The following is a 16,415-nucleotide window of genomic DNA, read 5'->3' as shown; positions in this document are numbered from 1 at the left end:
ATGATAGACCCAATTGGATACTCAAAACCATCATCATCTACTTGATGACATACCATTTTTTTCTTAGGTTACACATCTCACTAGCCAATACTCAGTCTATTAATCATTATCATTAGGTGCAATAATAGCATAAACATGTCCTCCAAGATAAGATAAAGTACATAAACACTTTATTCTCATGTATATATATAAATAATATATTAAATACATGTACTTGAATTATATTAATGACATGTACATAAATAAATAATATAAATTGAAGCATGATCACAATAAAATTTAATTTAATTGTGCATACCAAGTTGTATGAGGTCTGAAATATGACCATAGTCTTCTAATGTAAAAGTAACATTCTGGCCTTCATTTACTATATCATCTTCAAAATGTGTGTCATTAGGTGCTAATGATTTATTTTTCCAATCTTCAACCCATTCTATATTCTCGCATTCTCCCCATTCACCTACAAGACAAAGCTAACAAAACCAAGCAAGCTCCCCAATCCATCCAGTCCAAATGTTAGAATCGAAACTTTTAAATTAACGTCATTTAGCTAACCCACTAATTTTATAACAATCATATCTTGAAAGGATATTCTTCTCTTCAAGTAGATAGTTAAGAAACCTTTGATTGTAGAGTTCTGACTTGATCCTGTGTGTAAATAATCTCATGTGCATTTTTGAATTTGGATTTTTTTATCAAATTTCAATTGCTCTCTACTAAGGGCTCTCTTCACACATGCACCAACACCATCACGTTCTCCTTTACCATGTCCAACCTCAATAAAAACTCCACACATGTTGGATATTAGTTTGCCTATGTGTCCTACTCAACCAATAGAACATTCTAGTATTCTTGAATTGTCCTATACAATTATTTGACCATATCCAATGTTGTGTTATTTGAATTTATCTCTCTTTTAAATTATCATAAAATACCTTGAAACAATATTGGAAAAACTTAGATGAATGAAGTTTATTATCACTCATATAGAAATGGTACTCTCTCAATATTTTTTTATCCTCCTCTATTCTATTAGGTGCATGCCTGTAAACTATGTGAACATAAATTATTACTCGCACTAAATTTTAATGTTGTGGTTGTACCTCATCTTGTGATTCAAGTGTGTATTTCTCTGCAAAGTCAACAACTAAAAGTATAGGAGCAATTGGAAAAGTATTCTTACATATGCAAAATTGTCCATCAAGCCATCTAACATATTTAGAGTATTTAACATATTTTAGTATAATCACACTCTTAAACTCATCCATAAATGCATGATAACTAACTTTATCTATAAATAGATCACACCTTCTTCCAATCTTCCCATCCTTCAATGGATATTCAATAGTTTTGAATCTTTTTACATCAACTAATTGTTCTTCAATAGCAGTCAAATTATTTTTATGCAAACATTCATCTAACAAAGAAAGATTGCCACACATATCACATGTACTAGAAAGAAATGCATTGAAAAGAAAGTGTTGATCATTCGATGGCTTACAAAACAAACCTAATATGAAATGCTTTAGTGCTATTTTTATACCACATTTTTGCAATATTTCTTTACTATGCATGGTATCATGTATAGATTGAAATACATCATAATGGTAACATAATTGAACATGAGTTTTACAACAACATCTAATTCTTTCCTTGTTAATCCTTACATACCATAGTTTACATTGTTCAAAAGATCTTTGACTTATGGTAATAGTTAACACCTTACCATTGACAAATTTTCTAAACAATTTAGTTTGAGTCATGTCCAAAAGGTTTTTGGGATGTAGATCACATATTATTGAGCCAACTCTCAATTTAAAAACATCTCATGAATAAGGTGATACTCTTTTATTATCATACCAAAAACATTTAACCAAATTTTTGACTTCACTAGTAAGTTTCATATCACATCTCGGGAGTCTAACACTAGAAGTCCACAAAATAATTTGTTGGATCACATTCAAAGTTAACCCTTCTCTTTACATCTCTTTTTAAAGTCCTATGATTCACATTAAGATGTCCACTTATGTTACTAATCAATATTTTTTCAGTTACTGATTTGTTAACTAAAGCTATTATTATTGCTCATTGTGCTGCATTCGTATCTTTAGAGAGACTTCTCTTTCTGATAACATCAAAGGCACTAGAAATAGTGGATACAACTTCTTTTAAAGACTCATTTTTATTTTTATTTTTCTCATACATTCCTAACCATTTCATTACTTTTTGCATTTTAGACATTTTAATTAGTTGCAACATCAACTGACATTGAAACCCAAATTTCTTATTATAAAATTTTTTTCTACATAATCTATTAGGATGTGTCCTAATTTGTCTCCATGAAACCAATCCCTCAAGATTATCTAGCACATCATTAGTAAAATGAAAACAATGTTCAGGCACTTTACTATCATTCTGACATGTTTGTTCAGTAATTGGTGTTTCCATGTCTACATTCATACAATTGGTTTTCTTCAATTGGCATTTCATTTTCACTATTATTTGAAATTTGAATCTCATTTTCATTTTTTATTGGTATTTCTTTTGGGGCATGCATTTCCGTTGGATTTTTTTGTGCATGATCATTTGACAATCTATTCTCATGAGGAAAATTTAAATTGTTTAAATCGTAACCTGATTTTAAAAAATCACCAATTTTATCATGAGAAAAAACTTGAGAGTTTTGAGATACACCTATATTGAAGGTTTGATTAGAATGTGCACCTAAATCTCCTTGAATTGGGTTCTCTTCTTTAGCCTCTTCATCCATTGTGCCATCCTCAATGTCTTTCTCCTTTGAAACATCGCTCAACTCTCTAATTCTTTTTCTTCTATCTCATTGATGTTGTGCTTCATTCTCTTTATTTGTTGCAATCTAATGTGCACTTGAATCTCCTTGAATTAGGTTCTCTTCTTTAGCCTCTTCATCCATCGTGGCATCCTCAATGTCTTTCTCCTTTGAAACATTGCTCAACTCTCTAATTCTTTGTCTTCTCTCTCATTGATGTTGTGCTTCATTCTCTTTATTTGTTGCAATCTCCTCATTTGTCAAATCTTTTATTTTCTTCTTTCCTCATTTTTTTGATTCCATGTTTGCACTAGTTTTGAATTTGAATCAATAGCTTGAAAATTATAGAAGAAGACAAGAAAACATAATAACTATGATAGAAATTCGATGTTGTAGTTTGAAATTGTCATTCAATAATTGCAATTATTAAAAAATGGTCATTAAAAAACATGACTCATTATTCATTAGCACCTTCTAACTTTAGATCTTGGACTCTCAAGAAAATTATAACATCATTTTTGCTTTCCACTTTATAAATGCCAGATTGACCTTTCAAAGTTTGAACTGGCATGGTTCAAATTCAAGTTCAACTTTCACAGGAGGCCACCCACCCACTTTTAACATTTCCCACTAGTGACAGAACTGGAACGTGAATCTTGAAGATTAGAATTTTAAGTTACATTCTAAAACCTATAACTTTGACCTTCAACTTGCTCATCCAATTTTGAACTTTGCACATTGTGCTAATGATATTTTGGATTTTGAACCTAGACTTGAACTTGAACTGACTTGAAGGTTCATCTTCAAGTTTGACTTAGGCACATCCACAACTTAAAATGTTGAATTTAAGGATGAAGAAAAATACAAGTGTAATAGCCATAACATTTTTGACCCCACTTCGTTAGTACGGATAGAAGAAGATGTTGTAGGGGTTAATAGGCACCTTGAAATTCTGTTTTTTGATATTTGCATGGCTAACCCCACTAGGGGCCTCAAGCATTTAGATGACATGAAGCTTCTAATTTTGCATCTCAAAGATGTCAATTATTTCAATCACATTAGGCCTAAGATGGAGGATAGTTTCCACCTTCTAATTCATTGTAAGGGAATAGTAGAGGTTTAGGAAAAAGGTTGGTTCCTTCATTACCTCCACATATTTGATTCTTACATAGAGCTTGGAGTAGTCTTCAATGACCTAAGAAAAATGGTTTTTTCTCTTCCAAATTTGTTTGAATCCACTAGGGAAAAGATGACAAGGGTATTGGCTCTATAGGAAATGGTAGCAGATTTGGAGGAAGCACAAGACTTGGTCATGATTTACTAGAAGATCAAGGATAATGCATAATTCTTCCTCTTTGGGTTCTTCTTGATGCCTCTAGGTTCTTTCTTTTTGGACTCTTGTATATCGTTGGCCTATTTCATTTTGTTGGTAAGTTTGGGCCTTGTTCATCTTGTCCCTATATATTCTCTTAGCTACTTGTTTTTTTGATTTCCATGTTCCTAGTTTGTGCTCAGAGTTTTCCTTTTTGGTTCCCCTATTTGCAAATGGTGTTATGGTTCTTCGTGATCCTTTGACTATTTTTTGAGGTCTTTATGTTTTTTGGGGCTATTCTCTTGCATCCTTTCTTCGATTTCCTGTTCTTAGTTTTTTTTGACTTCTTATAGCTTCGGTTGATTCAACTAACACATGAAGAGTCAAAATAAAGAGGGCTAGATGCACACCCAACTATCCAAACCACCCTGCAAGAGTTAACACAATGGAAACACAAGACATTGAATAACCACCAAAGGAAGGAGAAGTGAAACACTAGATTGATTCATCAAAAAATAAGCATACATGCCTAGTTGTAAGGCCTTCTAGGTTATGGCCATGTAATAATTCAATTACAATCCTCAATGATCCTACTTCACATTCTGCTCCTTACTCTTTTGAGCTCTCTCTAAAACTTAATCCCAGACCTCCTTAAATACTTGTGTGGCCATGGGTCAACCTATAATAAAACTAAATCTTACATTAATTGTATGCACAACCATAAGTCAACTCACAACAAATATTAACTATCTATACCAAAGTTAAATATGGGAAAGGTCGGCCCAAACTGGAATGAGACACAAATTGCTTAGCAAATGAAGACTTCACAAAACACTGGCACTCAGCATCAAACGATCACTTGGAAACCACACAAACTCAACATTCAAAGAGAACTCGACAACCACAAAGAACTAGACAACCACAAAGAGGTCGGCAACCAAAGGATCACCTGACAATAATTACGAAGTTGGCATCAACTAAATGCTAGGCAACTACTAACAAGCTCATTAATGCAAGACATTGCAACTCGGTAAAAATAGAAAACATGCAGGATAACAGTGCAACCTAGGATACTCCTACATTCTCAACTATAGGGCCATTCCAAAATTTCTTTTACCTTCTTAGGATCCATCTTCAAACCATCAGTTGAAATCAAAAATCCCAAATACACAATCTCCTCTTGCATAAAAGAACACTTCTTCAAATTAATCATCAACTTCTCCTCTTTCAATCTCTACAGTACTTGTCTAACATGCTCAATATGTTCTTCATTAGTCTTACTAAATATCAAAATTCCATCCAAATAAATAATCACAAACTTACCCAAAAATAATTTTTGAACTTCATTCATCAATCTCATGAAAGTACTAGGTGCATTAGTCAAACCAAAAGGCATAACCAACCATTCATACAAACCATGTTTTGTCTCGATAGCAGTCTTCCATTCATGAACTTCTTTGATTCTAGTCTAATGGCAGCCACTCTTCAAATCAATTTTTGTAAAACACTTTGCTCCACTCAAACATTCCATTATTTCATCCATCCTTGGCATAGGAAACTTGTATTTCAATGTGATCTTGTTAATAGCTTTGGAATCACTACCAAAATTAAATGTGAGAAAGGTTGGCCCAAATTGGAACTAGGCACAGATTACTCAGAAAATGAAGACTTCACAAAACACTGGCAATTGACATTCGATAATCACTTGGCAACCACACAAGCTCAGTGTAGTGCCTACCCTCGTTCACATCTTTTCTAGACTCATTGTTGCTATTATTATCAGACTTTGATGGACTAGTATTATGTTGATGGATTAGTGGTATTTTTTTGAGACTATCAGACATTATGTTATGGATTCAGTGGTTATATGATGTGAACATTTAGACTTTACATTTCATGCATACATGATGATCATTATATTGTTTTCAGTTATTAATGATGATTAGTTAGATGGTTTATTATCTCATGTGTTTTATTATGGATACTTACCCCATACTTACATGTGTATGGTGTGTGTGTCTTCTTATTGTATGGCGTTTCTGATGTGGTTAAGGAAGGGAGTTGTAGTCACTTGCTTAGTCAGGATCTACACGATGCACCACTTCCTGCCATTGTCTGTTTAGCTTAGCATTATATATTGTATGTACATGCATGGTTTTTCTGCAGGTTGCAGGTACCGGGTATCGACTTCCCTGAATTGCCAGGATGAGCGTACCCTATTATACTATCTCAATGATAAGAGAAGGGAGATAAATTCCCAAGTCCAAATCCCAAACCCTAAAACCATTTGTCCTAGTGATTTAGGACAAGTATCAGAGTTGTATACCCACTGAATGTGTCGGATGACATATTTCGTGATTTTTAACCCTTTAGACTGATTTTGTATGATTTGTTCTATGATGGGTTTTCATATTTTATCTTGGAGGTCTATGGTGAATTTTCTATTAATTAAGTCTTAATAAATAGATTCAATTAATAAATTAATTATTTGAGAAAATTAAATATCATGATCTTTGATATTTTGGTTATAATTAATTAAATGAGAATTAATTGAGGAAAAGGAATTAAATAAAAGAAAATTAGTAAATTAAAATTAATAATAATTATAAAATAATAATAAAGTAATAAATAAAATAATAATAATAAAATTTATAAAAAATTAAAATGAAAGTTATAAAATTTAAATAGAAATTATTTAAAAAGTAAATTGGAGTTATAAGCTTGCATGGGAATTAACGCACTTTTCTATTTCTCATGTGTCAACAACACGGGGGTTAGTGCATTAATTAAGCACATGGTGTCTACAACCCTATGACTCATCAAAAAGGTTGGAAAAGACCCATGCTTAGTTGGTGACACCTTCTAGCTGATTCTAGAAGCATTCTAGAGGTTTCCTGAGAGCTCTTTATATTTGGGCATTCCTAGAAGCTTAGGGATAGCGTTTGGAGTGTAATTGGAGCATTGGAGGATTCGAGAGTTCTGAAGAAGGGAGCTTGCTTTGCAGGTTTTCTGAGGAAGAGCGATTTAACATCAGAATCCGGGTAGATTCTTGTGATTTTACTTATGCTATTTTCGCATCTTGCTTTCCCTGTCTTCTTTGTGTCTTTCGTATGTCTTCTGAGGAATTTCATATTTTTATGCATTTTCAATATGGGCAATTACATTTATTTGAGAATTTTATTTGCATAGATCTGAAAGGAAGATGGGGCTAGGGTTTAAATTGTGGCCAAATCCATTAGATTAATATTTGGATAATTTTGTGATTTAAAAACTTATAGGAAAATTCTGAGAACTAAAATTTATATATTCAATTATATATATATATATATATATATATATATGTCTATAAACTATGATATTTGATTAAATTCTGTATATATATATATACACACACATATATATACATATATACTTTTATATATATATATATATACATATACGTATGCATACATACATACATACATACATACATACATACATACATACATACATACATACATACATACATACATACATACATACATACATACATACATACATACATACATACATACATATATATATATATATATATATATATATATATATATATATATATATATTTCATTAAAAATCCGAATGTCACATATTTCACAGCGAGTGAATGACGCATCACGATTGAGGAAGGCGTTTTAATAAAATGCAACATTTAAAATATAATTTAAAATGTGAATGGGTGGAGGGGAAATGTTTTTTTCCCACCCCCACCGATGGCAATGCCAAACAGACTGCGGTACCACAGAGTACCTGCGGTCTACAGTGTACCTACGACCGCAGTGTACCCTGTGATCTGCGAGTCACGTATATATGCTTGTTTAAAAGTTCTTTTAACATTTGATATAAATGAAATCATAATTCATTTTTCATATGATATTTCGTTTCAATCGAATTCGATGTTATTCAATTTTATAAAATGCGATAATAATAAATATTTATATATTATATATGTATGTATATATATATGTGTGTGTGTGTGTGTGAGTGATATGTATATATGTGATATGTAAATATGTTATTAATAAATTTAAAATTATTTGATAAAATATTTAAGAATTCTTTTTTTATAATAATGAATAATTTTGTAATTTTATAATTTAACTATTAAAATTTAATTAATAGTTTTAAATTATAAAATATATAAAGTATATGAAATTTAATTAAAAGTTGGTGGGGAATGATTTCAACAGAATATTGTAATTGGAAATTGGATTTTAGACTTATAAAGGAAAACTTTTATCCATCCAAAAACAATATATGGAAAAACGTACAAAATGTTCCTCTAATTCTTTCTCTAAACTTGGAAACGTAAACTGAGACTTTTGCATTTGAATTCAAATTTGAAAACTTAGCAAAAACCAAAACATGTGTTTACATTGTGTATTCTTTATGTTTTTGTTTTGGGTTTTGGGTTGACTAGTGTTGACTAGTTATAGGACGTCTACCAGAGGCTTGGGGGTTATGTGATTGTGATTTTATGATGATGTTTTAATCTCGATCTTTATAAACCCAACCATGGTTATGTGATGGAATGCTCTATGTATTGGATGTGAATACTGATTATTATAGTCGAGATTTTTTTAATTTATGAGACACTTGACTTAACCATTAATTTTGGTCATTGATTAGTTATCCTTGGTTATTTTCTAGTCACCATGATCGAACTGAGATGTGAATTTATTCTTGATGATGTCATGTTGTGACATGTTTGACTCAACCATTTTTGGAGTCTTCGATCAGTATGATTGAGATATATTTTGGTTATTGAGAACCATTGGATACTTTTGATTATCAGTGATACTTCAGTTTCCAATAGAGAGTTGTTGTGTTCATGATTTTCTATGGATGTTTGCTCATAGAGATTTGATGCTTTTATGCATATTTGATGATTTATGGATTATCTTTTGTAATTTTGAGATTTATGAGTCCATGAGCATTAGGGTAGGATATCTGCATGTAGTGACGGGAAGTGGCTTGCAATGGGGGCCAGGGTCCTAAGAGGCTGCCAAGGTAACTCATTGTAAGTTGGATTAATAAGTGATAACATTCACACCTAATACTAACTAAATGAACCTAAAAAGATAAGTGTTATGTTCTCGCCCATGCCTTGAGTTCTTGTATAGGCTAGGATGGGAGTAGTGAGAATGCATGGTTACAACCTTGCATTCCATAGTATGCCTTGTTAGTATGAGAGGATACTAGTGGCCGCATGAGATCAATATGGACCCGTGGAGTTTAGCTAACTGCCAGGGTAACTTGTACATGATAAATGCAATGACACTTTCCCACTTGCATAGTAGGTTCCTACATGTCATTGTGTGCCTCTGGGAAGTAGATGTCAGTTTTGTGATTGAAACCTTTGAGTTAGTATGCTTTTAGGATTCCTGGACCATAGAGATTTATGCTATGAAATTTTGACAACTTGTTTGGGACTTGAGATTATTTCCTCAGCACAGTGGGAGTGGACCACTTAGGTACCACGCGGTCAGGTGGTAGTGTATTTTCCACTCTTATCATTTGAGACTCATTGAGACATCATGGCTGATGCATCCTTCGTGATGGTGGATATGTATCCTTTCATTGATGATTAGCATATGTTAGATGATGTTATCTTATGCTTATATTTTCATGTTAGATTACTTTCTACATATGATGTTGTATATGTTAGGAGTGAAATTCCAACTATGTTAATACCAATGATCTCTTTGATGATTTGGGATGTTACGCACGGAGGGATGGCTAGGGCCCACAATGGTCTAATGATGCTATTAACGGTTGGGAGGAACCATGCACTTAGTTTATTTTGTTTGATCTTTATGATGGATGTATATGTCTTCTATGATGATGTATCATGTGATTATCTCTACTTTGATGTATCATGGATTGGAATAGGATGATGTACCTTATTCTACATATGTATATTCTTTGAGCTTGTCATACCCTGTGACATGCATAGAGGATGATTGAGCATTTGGAAATGTAATGTTTAAACATTGGACTTATCATTATTATTTCATGTGGATGTTGTACTAGATGGATTCTTGTATGTAATTCAACGTTAAGGGATCTTTAAAGAATGTAATCTGTTATGTATGTTATGTTTACTTTCAGATGGGCATTGCTATTGCTTCCGTTATTTTGAATAAGTTATGTATGGTATTTACTTTCATGTAAAAAAAAAAAAATGTTACCAAACTTAGTGAAACTCTAGGTTAATTCTTTGGATCCCTTGGCGAGGCGTTACACTCAGCACCAAAAGAGAACTCAACAACCATAAAGAACTCAGGGTAAAAGTACAAAGTTGTGTCACCTTTTAGGTTGACTTATTAGAATGACTAAATTTGAGTATTTCTATCTAAAAATCTATTTTTTTTTAAACATATGATCTAGATAAATTTACTCTAGCTAATTTATATATGGTCTCACACTTTTTTAACTGGAAATGTCTATTAAATGCATGTTTTATACTAGTTTGTATCCAATTACTAAAGAAATAAAATTATTTTAGAAAAGTAGCATTTCAATAACTCTAACTATTTTTTATGATATTTTTAAAATAATATGTAAACACTATTTTATAGTACTGAGAGTCAAGAATATTCTCATATAGAATTTAAAGTTTTTTAATTAGATATAGTATATTATAATAAAAAAATTCTTCAAACACATATTTTAACACTTGAAAAGATAACAGTTTAGAGAAAGAAAAGAATATTAGATCATATCAAAAAGAATCTAAAAATTATACGACATTCTAGAGGAGAGAGTCCTTTTCTAGAATGTATAAGTTTACTCCTGGTTATAATAGATTTATTTTGAAAAATATGGTGGGAGATGAGAACTATGGATTTAAGGTGAGTTGAGATTTCAATCCTCATAAAAGAGAAAATATAGGTCTAAAGCCGACTTTTATTTTTATTGTTCTAGATATATGTTATCTATAACATAGTCTGAGATCAAAGGGAAATAAGTTTATTTACATATAGTTTTGTTGTAGGAACTAGACCCCTAATTTGAATCAACATTTTCAGCACCTAAAAAATTACCTATAAAAATTAGAAAAATAAATAAATTCTTATTCTAAAAAATTATTAAAAAATTATAATCGTAAACTTCATCAATTTCTAAACATTTCATTAGTTTACTTCATTTCCAAATTCAAAACAATAATACTAATTTTATGTCATTGAAGCTAAACAGTTATACTTTTGTTAGCCTTTTCCTTTACAAAAGGGTGACATAAGTTTGTGCTTTTACACCTCAAAAACCATAGAGAGCTCGACAACCAAAGGATCACTTAGTAGCATCTACGAACTCGACATCAACTAAATGCTCAGCAACCACTAACAAGCTTGACAATGCAAGACATTACAACTTGGTAAAAATAGAAAACATGCAGGATAGAAATGCAACTCAGGATGCTCCTGAATCATTAGCCCCTGATATGTATATTATCATCATACAATAATGGAAATTAGCTATTTTTAAAGCTCATGGTTTTGACTCTGTTTTGATTCTTTTCTATATGATCATGAGTATTTTGTTGATTGATGATGACCTGAATTCTATTTATTTGTAAGCTTTCTTTAAAAATGTAAATGAGGAGAGTTAACCTAACACAGATCTATATATGCTAAATCTAGAAATTAAATTCTATCTAATTAAATGTAGTAATGCATTAACCTAAGATGTATGCAATTTATAAAAATCTAACTAGTAATCTAAAAGAAGTATTTGAATTATATTATTAATAATCTTATCATCAATTATAAGTTGTAATGTTTAACCATAATGATATAGAGCTGGCATTTTACCTTAGTTGATATGTTTAATTATATTAGATTGATATTCATCCATCAAATGTTTGGCCTCATCTACTTATTTGATTACCCTTTTTTAGTTTAGTTCACACTATAAATTTGGTTATGTCTGTGCTCTTTGGCTGACACTTTCTAATTTATTCCTTTTCTCTTTAGATTTTTGGCATTAACCTTTGGTTTGCATATCTGAATGTAGAATGCTATCTGGGTCTGCATATGTTAAAACTAGTAGGCAACTAATTTTTTATGCTTTATCTAGATAGGAATCCTAAATCTTTTGGTTTTCTCATAGTTCCTAGAAATCTTAGCTTGCAATATAAAATGGGCAAGAACTCATTGCAAACTTCAATAAGATTATAATTATTTTAAAGCTTAACCAAATATGAAGTTACAACTGACCTAACTATTGAAATTTGACACATGATAGTATTGCATAACCTTTTTAAACTAATGGTTGTGAATGAGTTTGGAGTTTCATATTTTAACCAATATGTTCAGGATCAAAAGTTAAGTATTTAAAGTAAGCACCTTGGGCTGCAAGAGAGAACGATTGTGTATCCTAGTTTTGCATTGACTCTCTCACTTTTTTAGCACTTCCTTTATGATTTCATTTCTATATAGGAGGGAATGCCTTCCTAAGATCCCATACAGATCAAGGGAATCTATATTTTGATTCATTGAAATTCATCTAAAATCTAACTAGGGTATGCCCCTTTAAATTTTCAAAAATATAAGACCATGGTCTCGAGCAAGATTGGAGGTTTTCTTCCTCTATTCTTTCCTACCAGAGCCCATTTGAATGGAGCCTTTGTAAGTTTTATTTATTCATTTATATAACCATAGGGCTTCAACCTTTTACCAATCAAAACAAAGAAAATAACTAATAATAATTTAAAAAAAATTAAATTAATTGAAATTTTAAAAAATATTTATATTTAGTGTAGTTGACTACTATTGTCTATTGTAAGAAAAATATTATTTTGCTGATATCTTATGGTGCCTCTTCTACATAAATATCAAATTAAAGTTATTAAATAGTAATTTACAATGTTGTTTACATGTTCTATATATCAATTAAATTGAATTAATAAAAATATATAATAGAAAATAGATGTCAATGTAGGAACTATGAGATCTATAAGAAATCAAAATAGAAATCAAAATAGAAATCAAAATTGAATTAATTTAGTAATATTTAGATTACATTAAAATTAGAAACATTTTTATGAAGATATACTATTTAAAAGTGTTAATTGTTAAAAACTTATTAAACTTTACAACTTTTTAACTTAAAATCCAACTTCTTAATACACCTAAATAAATTTAAAGAAATGAGGAAATGTAGATGTAATTTTATAAAAGAAAAAATAAAATATAATTGTATCTTTTGGACACTTTTTTTAATAACTCTAAATTTTTATCTTATAACTCATGCTAAATTAAATATAACTTGAGAGTAACTCAATTTATATGTTTTTAATACAAATGTGAATAATCATTCATCTTATCTAAATTTGAAATTACATCCTTCCAATTAAAATTCCTCTATGAATCAAACCAATGGATTTCAAGAAAATTCATCTAAAAAAACCACCTTTTTTTACAAAGTAGATGATTAAATGACAAAAATCCAATAAATTCATTAAATCAGCAATTGAAGGAAATTGATAAACAAAAAATAACACAACAAGATAAAAAAATTTAAAATAGAGCAATCAATAAAGAGGAAGAAGAATTGAGAAACTAAAATAAAATCTCTAAATTTACAAAATTTATAACAAATATATGTGCACAAGATGATAAATATAGCTTCATGACATCAACAATGACCACAATCTAACCAAGGACCTACCATCAACATTTTTAGACTATGCAGATTTACAAACAACATCAGTTAGAAGAAGAAAACAATTAAAAAATAAAGAAAAAAATCTCTTAAAAGAACTCCTATTTAGTCCTTATTTCTTAATGCTTGATCTAGATCCCCAAAAACTCTTAAAAATCCTATACATTTTATCAAAATGATAAGATGGTGAATGTGTTCAATATGTTTGAATTTATATATATATTTATTTATCTGAGGTCATGATATTTTATTTAAAATCTTAAGTTTTTTCTAATTTTCAATGAGATGAAAAACTTAAACTCAAAAAGACATTAAAAAGAAAAGTAACTTACTATTTCAACATCAATTTTTGCTAATTTTCATGATAGTATTTCTAACTACTAGTGGGAGTTGCTCAATTCCACTATTGAAGATAGGTGGATATGGAGATATATGAACAATGGTGCCTTCTCTACTAGAACTAATTACATGTCCCAATTAGAGATTGAAAAAGGGACCCAAAATGGAACCTCATTTGGACTCCTAAGCTCTCCCTAATATTAATCTCTTCTAGTAGGTTGTGATCCATAACAAAATTTTGACCCTCGATAATCTTTCTAAACATGGGTTTTGCCTAACTAATAGATGCATTCTATGTGAAAAGGAAGAAGAAAGTATAGACCACTTTTTTGGAGATGTTTAGTGACTTTGTCAATGACCTATGGAGTCTCCCATTTCAATCTCTCCAACATATTTGGGTTATGCCTAAAATAGTTAAAGACTTGCTCATCGCTTGGAATTAGTCTAATATTTCTCACCTTTTTATTTTAATTTTTTGCCAAAAATTGTCCCTATTGTATCTTGGAACCTATGAAAAGAAAGAAATAATATAACCTTTAGGGAGGAAATAATATATTATCCAGAGTTGATTCATATTGTTAAGAGAATATAGTAAGGGATAATGTCAATGCTTCTTCCTTCCCAAAATGCTATGTTTTCCCCTCCCTTATGAAACTAGAATTCAACAAACTTGGCTTATTAATTAGATCCTAACCAATTTGAACTGGTTAAACATATGGTGAAGGAGGAAACTAAATGGATCCCTCTAGACTGAAAATGGTGTAAATACAATTTGAATGGTTTCTCAAAAGGTATCCTGAGTATCTTTGGTATAGAAGGGCTAGTAAGGAATAATAGAGAGGACATGGTCCAAGCTTTTGCTAAAGATATAGGTATCAATTCAAATAACTATGTTGAAGGGATGACTATGTGGCAAGGTATCAAATCTCTTTAGTAGCTAAGGGTTGACAAAGTCATTTTGGAAGTGGATTAAAAACTCATTGTTGATATCCTATTGAATAAAGAAAATAGTCATTGGAAAATTATCATCTTGATGGAGGAATATAAAAGTAGTCTAACTATGTTCACAAAATTCAAGATTAAACATACTCTAAGAGAAGGAAATGGAGCTTCAGATTTCCTTGCCAACTAGGGTTTGGGCTGCTAGGAAGGGAAAGTGGTTATTGATGTTGATTTCATGGATCAACTCAAAAGTATATTAATTGATAATTAAATTTAAAATGTTTATAAACATGAGGATTAAATAGATCTAATATGATTATTTTATTATGAATATCATTAACCTATTATTTATTTTGATCAAAGAAAACTTCAATTATCAAATATGCATCACTAATAGGAAAGCTTTGATTATTGATGGGAAAGCTAAGTTTCCAAAGTTAGAAAAAGATACTAGTAAAAAGTGGACGATTTCTATGTTTAGTAGAATAGCTAAAGTTTTTATGCAAGAGAAGATCAACTTGCCCAATTTTAATTATGAGGTCATCATTAAAACACACACCCTTCTCACTTTTAATGAAAATATATGGAAAGGGTCTTATAGGTGTAAGGATAGAAAAAAGTATGAAGAATTAAGAAAAATTTTCAATTCTTCAATAATTGGCAAATGTGCCAAAGATGTCAGTGTAGATTACATCAGATCTAATGAAAAAAAAGAATTCCACTCACCGAGAAAGGCCTCACTAAGAAATTATTGCAATCACAATCTATTAAGGCTAAAAGACTTAAAATCCTACACCACTCTCGAAGTTTCTTGGTTCTCTTCTTTAAGAAAAAGGATAATGGAGAAAATGTTGTTGTGTGAGGTATCTTAGAAAACGACCTCTATTACAGATAATAAGGATATTTAGGAAGTGTTCCAGGATTTGGGTAAAACTAGAATCATGGGAGGACTGCTTAAGAAACTAGAGCCAAAAGAAAATGGGGAATTGAAACAATACTAGAAAATTTGGAAGTACTTTCAAGATGCAAACCTAACTAGTTACATTGAAGATATGAAGGGTTCGAACATGGAACTTGCTTCTAGGTTTTTGAAGTCTTGGCATAAAGCTACAATGACTATTGGCAGAATTTTTTTTTTAGTGAAGCCAAAGTGTATTGGAGAGGCCATTGGTTTGATAAGTGAAGGTCACCAGGTGGAAAGAAAAAGAAAGGTTAAATACAGTAACAATAAGACAAAAATTGTTGGCGACAATGAGGAGGAATGTGTTAATGTAAAAAATGGGTATGAAAAAATTTCTCTACCTCCTCCTTTTTCTATTATATGACTTTGGC

The sequence above is a fragment of the Cupressus sempervirens genome, chromosome 3 (assembly GCF_028749045.1).
Source record: "Cupressus sempervirens isolate cs-2001-9-10 chromosome 3, ASM2874904v1, whole genome shotgun sequence".
Classification (NCBI taxonomy): domain Eukaryota; kingdom Viridiplantae; phylum Streptophyta; class Pinopsida; order Cupressales; family Cupressaceae; genus Cupressus; species Cupressus sempervirens.
Note: the sequence above shows the minus strand (reverse complement) of the source record.